Raw genomic sequence first — 6,295 nt, 5'->3', positions numbered from 1 at the left:
TCTTGCTAGGGTAGATGGGAGGGTGTACTTACTTGAAGAGATGATATTTGCAAATTTGGAGGCTTGGAAAATCGATGGAATGAGTTTTTGAGCTTAGTTGACAGATGCGCCACGCCAATGCCTAGGTGCGTAGCACACTTCCTGTGCGTAGCGCGCGTTGAAATTCCTTTGCAAATCCTACGCCTGGTGCGTAGCTCCTGGCAGGTGCATCATGCCAGTGCCTAGGTGCGTCGCGCCAGTGAAAACTAGAATTTTTTTTGCTGCAACTTTCACTTATTTCTCCTCAAATGCAAATTTTCCTCTTTCTCTCTCTCTTTAGCACAAAATGAGGTCTTATAACACAAAGGATCACTTTATATACATTTTGACTTTAATTTTTCATTTAGAAAAAACCCACTTTCTAAAGTTCCTTTTCACTTTGCTTTAAAAACCCTGTTTTTGCAGTTTGGCTCTTTTTGTCATTTGATGAATTGATGCTTGGATGTTTTTTGTTTCTTTTGCAGGAGTTGGAGTGTTGGAGTTTGGCAAGGTGAGCAAGGGCTGCAGATGATGGTTTATTACATATGAAAACAATAAAATTACATAAAATTTTACATGAAATAGAAAAACTCTGCTTTCATCTCAAAACAGAGTTTTGAGGTAAAAACCATTTATGGAGTAAATCATCCGTAAAATTTGTGATTTTATGAACTTATTAAACATTGTCATGTGCCTACTAACCTCTTATTGAGCTTTTGAAGACCATGGTAACAAACCCTAGACCTAATGAGACCTGAAAACCCTAAAATGACTTCTGCAAGTGTAATGATAAAAAATGACTGTAAATGACCTGAATTTGTGAAAATAGGCCAACAGGTAAAAACCATGAGGGAAATTTGATAATGAACCACTACCATCAGTTGATCCATGACCTAATGGAATGCAGCTGATCGGATGGGACACCTAAAATGCATGCAAAAAGAGAAATTTTGATCACTGATGGAGGGATGAAGATACCAACACTAACATTGGCTCTAATGGGGATGGTAGCTCTTGGGAGATGCCAAGAACCACAGATCCCTGGAAAGTAGATCAGTGCCTCTTCCATTGGGCAAAATGGAGTCAATAACTTCAACAAACTAAAATCAATATCTTGACTCAAAACTGACTCAATTACAAGACTAAAAACTGACTCAAATAACCCACACTAAATAACCAAAAACTGAAATCAGACCTTCAGTTTTATAGCCTTCACTTCGGGCCACAAACTAAATGAATGACGATAGTACACACTTTGCAATGAAGGAAATAAAATGGTATGTATAGTGACAAATTATGACAGTAGAAAACTTCTCAAAGATAATACCATTTCAGAAGCCGACCATTGACTAGCCCTCCTAGATAATCTTCCCCGTTCATTTCTTTCAGTAGAAAGGCATTTTGACCCCAATATGTAGCTATTTTGTATGGTCCCTTCCAAAGATTCTCGAACTTGCCATGCTTGCCTTTATCCTTGTTTCTAGCATCCCATTTTAGCACTATGTCTTCAATCTGAAATTTGTCTGCCTTTGCCTTCCGATCATAAATCTTCTTAATTCTCTCTTGTAGCCTGAAGGTATTCTGAAAAACTTCCTCTCTCATCTGCTGTAAATGGATCATTTGGTTTATTCTTCGCTGTAAATGATCTTCCTCGCTGCTAGCTTCCTGTAGAAGTTTAACAACCGGGACTATGAGAGATGTCGGGAACATCGTGTCAACACCATATACAATCTCAAAAGTAGACATGCCTATTGATTTCTTCTGACTTACTCTATATGCCCATAGTACATTAACCAGTTTCTTATGCTAGCTCTTTTTTTTTTGTTTCCAACAGCTTTTTAATGATGTTGACCAATGAGTTGTTTGAAGACTCTGCCAATCTGTTACCTTGCGAATAGTATGCAGTAGAATGTCACAAGGTAATCTTGTATTTGCTACAAAAGTCAATCATCCTTTTGGACTTGAAATCTGCTACGTTATCTATAATCAACTTGTTAGGATAGCCAAAACGTGACAAAATATTGTTTTCAAGAAACTGAATTATTACCAAGTCGGTGGCCTGCTGGGTGGGAATCGCCTCAATCCATTTTGTGAAATAATCTGTCACTGTTAAGATCCACTTGTGTTGAGATGAAGATGTAGGATGAATCTCACCAATAAAATCTAGGCCCCACTACTGAAATGGAGCACTAACTTCGACCGGCTTGAGAGGTAGAGGCTGCAACTTTCTCCTTCCCTGAAAAATTTGGCATTCATGATAGCTGGTAACAGTTTTATAAACATCAGCAAAGAGGGTAGGCCAATAGTACCCTGCTCTCAAAATCTTATTGGCTGTCATCTTCCAGAATAGGTGACCTCCACAGTCTCCCTTGTGAAAATCATCCATGACCTGTTTTGCTTCCTCATCAACCAAACAATTCAGCAAAATACCGTCGAGATCTTTCCAATAAAGTGCATTATTCATAATACAAAATTTAGTAGCCTTTAGTTTCAGAGTTCTACCTTTATTTTTGGCCATCTCCGGTGGTGGTGAAAGGTGCTAAAGCACATATACAATATCTGAATACCAAGGAGAATGGAGAAAAATTTTAGATACCTGAACAAGTGAACTATCTTCATCTTCTTCAGACATAGTAGCAATCAGATTTATGTCCAAGGCATGCAAATTAGACTTGCCCATCAACTTTGCTAGACCCTGCCCCTTGATTAGCTTTGTTGGTTTTATATCCAAGTCATATTCTAGCAACGCTGCGATCCATTTACCTCGTCTCCCTTCCGGATTTGTTTGTATCAAAACATCTTTTACGGTTGCGTTAGGGACATAAGCAAGAATATGAGAATGCAGAATATATACCTGGAAATCTTTCAGAGCTTTTACCAAGGAAAGAGCTTGCTTCTCAATAATGTTATATTTTAAGGGGGCGTCTCTTATTGTCCTATTGAAAAAGGCAATTGGCTTTTCAATCTGGTCTCTTTTCTGCATTAGAACTACTGCCATAGTATGATTAGAAGCGAATGAAAACAATATGAAATCCTGGGAATAATCTGGGCTGATTAAAATCGGAGCTGAAGAAAGAGCCAACTTTACCAGGTTGAAAGACTTCATGGCTTCTTCAGTCCACTTGACCAAACTATCTTTCTTCAACATATTTGCAATCTCCCTCAAGTGTTCAACTAGATTTGGCACAAAACAACGTAAAAAGTTCATCTTACCATTAAATGCTTGGATCTCTTTCTTACTATGAGGAAAATATTTTTTTTGAATAGCTTCTACTCGAGTAGGATCAATGTGGATGCCTTCTTTGGATATTATGTGACCAAGAAGCTTTCCCTCGTCCATGGCGAACAAGCTCTTTTTGGGATTGAGAGATATGCCATATTTTCTGCAACGCTGAAAAACAATTTTTAGATGGTAAAGATGCTCCTCATTTGAATTTGAAAAGACAGTCAAATCATCAAGATATACTACTAGAAACACATCTTTTTCATTTGCGAAGGCGATGTCCATGGCCCGCTGAAATGTTGCACCAGCATTCTTTAAACCGAACGGCATCTTGGCATAATGGAATGTCCCCCATGGAGTGGTGAATGTTGTTTTGTCCCTGTCATCCTCATGGACCAGAATTTGATTGTAGCCAGAATACCCATCGAGCAGCGACATACGAGATGCCCCAACTACTCTTTGGAGTATGTGGTCCATTTTTGGCAATGGATAATTATCTTTCAAGGACACCTTATTCAAATTTCTGAAATCAATGCATAATCTAATCTCACTTGTCTTCTTCCGCACGGGCACCAAGTTGGAGATCCAATCTGAAAATCTTATTGGAACGATTATACCAGCTTTGTACAATCGATTCACCTCTTTCTCTATTGATGGCAGCAACTTCGGATTTATCCTTCTCAACTTTTGACGAAATGGCTTCTGGTTTGGCTTGATTGGAATGATATGCTGAATTATACTCTTATCATACTCCTTCAAATTTGTATAGTCCCATGCAAATACATCAGAAAATGAAGAAAATAAACTAATGTATTTTTCTTTTACCTGAGGAGGTAATGCTTTTGACAACTTCACCATCTTTGGATTTTCTACTGTTCCAATATTCACATCCTCAACTCCCTTCTCGGTTGGCACCAAACTTGGTTTCCGGGCTACATCATCTTGATCAAACAATTCCTCTAAAGGTATAAGGCCTTTAGGGATGACATTGTCTTTCAGCTGCAAAACTTCCATCTGATTTACCTCTATGTCTGGTTCACCATCATCTTGCTCACCATCTATAGAAGTGTCTTTATATTTGCCTTCATTTTGCAGAAATTCTTCAATCTCTTTATCATCCTGAAACACCTGCCAATATCTTTGATTATCAGGGATAGTTGGGCGATGCTTCACATGAATTTCAAACTTATTGTTTGAATTCATCGGGATCTTTAAGTTACTTGTAGCTGTAGCAAGGGAATCTGCAATAACATTTTGTACACGAGGGACACATGTCAAAGTATATTATGGAAACAACCTCAAAATATCTAAAACTGCATTATGGTAAGCCCTCATTTGAGGATGTTTGGCTTGGTATTCACCCTTGACTTGTTTGATTACTAATTCGGAGTCGCCATAAAATGAAATTCTCTTTGCATTCAACTTCTTGAGGATTTTCAAACCAGCAATCAGTGCCTCATATTCAGCTTCATTATTGGAACAATCAAAAGCCAATTTATATGAACAAACTCTTACATTACTCGGGACTTTATTTGGTAGGAAAACAGGGCTGCATATCCAAATACCAATTCCCGCACCATCCTTACCTACTGCTCCATCAAAGTCCATACTCCACAAGCCTGCTTCGTCTTCCAAGTGCTGAAATTCTGCCTGCTCTTCTACCTTTGGCTGTTGTCCATCAATTTTCTGCTGCTGGTGGAATGTTGACTATTCAGTGGTACTGTCAAGCCTTTGTCTCTCTTGATCAAGTACGACTCTGAAATTTTCTGTTATCTCCGGAATATCTTCAACTTCAACTAATTGACTATTTACATCATTAAAACCATTGTCAGAATAAAGAACAAAAGATTCTAAATCTGTATGTACATAATTAATTGGATGATTCAAAGGTTTCTCCTTGCTTGTGATCATATACTTCATCTTTTTCTCCTGATATAATTTCCTCAATTGACCAAACACGGGAATAGTGGCATAGGGGAAAGCTAACTACAATGTCCCTTTAAGTTTTGTGCCCTACAATCTAGATAAAAGCATGCCAAATCTAGGGGGAATGTTGGCCACAACCACATCCATGAGAACATTCTTTGCTGGAATCTGATCTAAAGTGACAACCAAATCCTTAATGAGACCAATACATCTGACCCTACCAGAATCAAAGGAATAAAGATCATGATACTTGCGAGTGATATCTAAACCCAATTTTTCCATAATTGCCTTTGGCATCAGATTATGAGATGCTCCTGAATCAAACATGGCATTGTGCAAGACATAATCATGCAATCTAAGGCTGATGTAAAAAGGGGCTACATCACTATCCTCAGATTGACCTTCTAATGCTGGACCAAAGATAAGCTCGGGCTGGTCATCCTCCACATTAACCATATCAGACAAGGGATCTATATTCAAAATCTTTGACACTTGACCTTTATAACTGCTATTCTTCATTAATTCTGTCAAAGGTATTGACACTTTTAACTTAGCAATCTCATTCTCTAAGTTAAAGGCTGTAGTTTTCTCTACCTCTTTGAGTGGAGCATCCTTCTTTTCAGTCTTCTCCTTTGCTGCACTTGGCTGATTTGACTTTTCATTTGCTGATTGTGTTTTGCTGGAGGTAGGATCTGCTGGTTCCTTTCCTTTCTTCTGAACATTTGGAGAATCATTCTTTGGTGGTGTTGCTTCCTTCCGCTTTTGAATTGGATTGATTGGCACATCCCTGCTCCTGAGAGAATATTGTCTTTGTTGCGCTGTCAATGCATTCATATATCCCCTCTGATATTCATCTGATTCTTCTTCTAGGACTGTTTCATTTGCTAAGATAAAATCTTCATCTTTTTGTATAGCTGGGTTTTCTGAATACTCCTCATCTTCCGTGATATAAATTGGCAAACCATCTGGTGTAAAAAAGTGATTCTCCTCTCCAATCGGATTATCATCATCATCTGATTCTGGGCCATGTACAAAATTCTACTGTAATGGTGTTTTAACTTGCTGCTGTGCTGTTTGGTCTTGTGCTCTTTGCTCCCGTTGTTTAATCCTGAACTGTGGTTGCTGCTG

This window comes from Pinus tabuliformis, chromosome 9, assembly GCF_031772625.1.
Source record: "Pinus tabuliformis cultivar Carrire ecotype Pingquan chromosome 9, CPIR1, whole genome shotgun sequence".
Lineage (NCBI taxonomy): Eukaryota > Viridiplantae > Streptophyta > Pinopsida > Pinales > Pinaceae > Pinus > Pinus tabuliformis.
Note: the sequence above shows the minus strand (reverse complement) of the source record.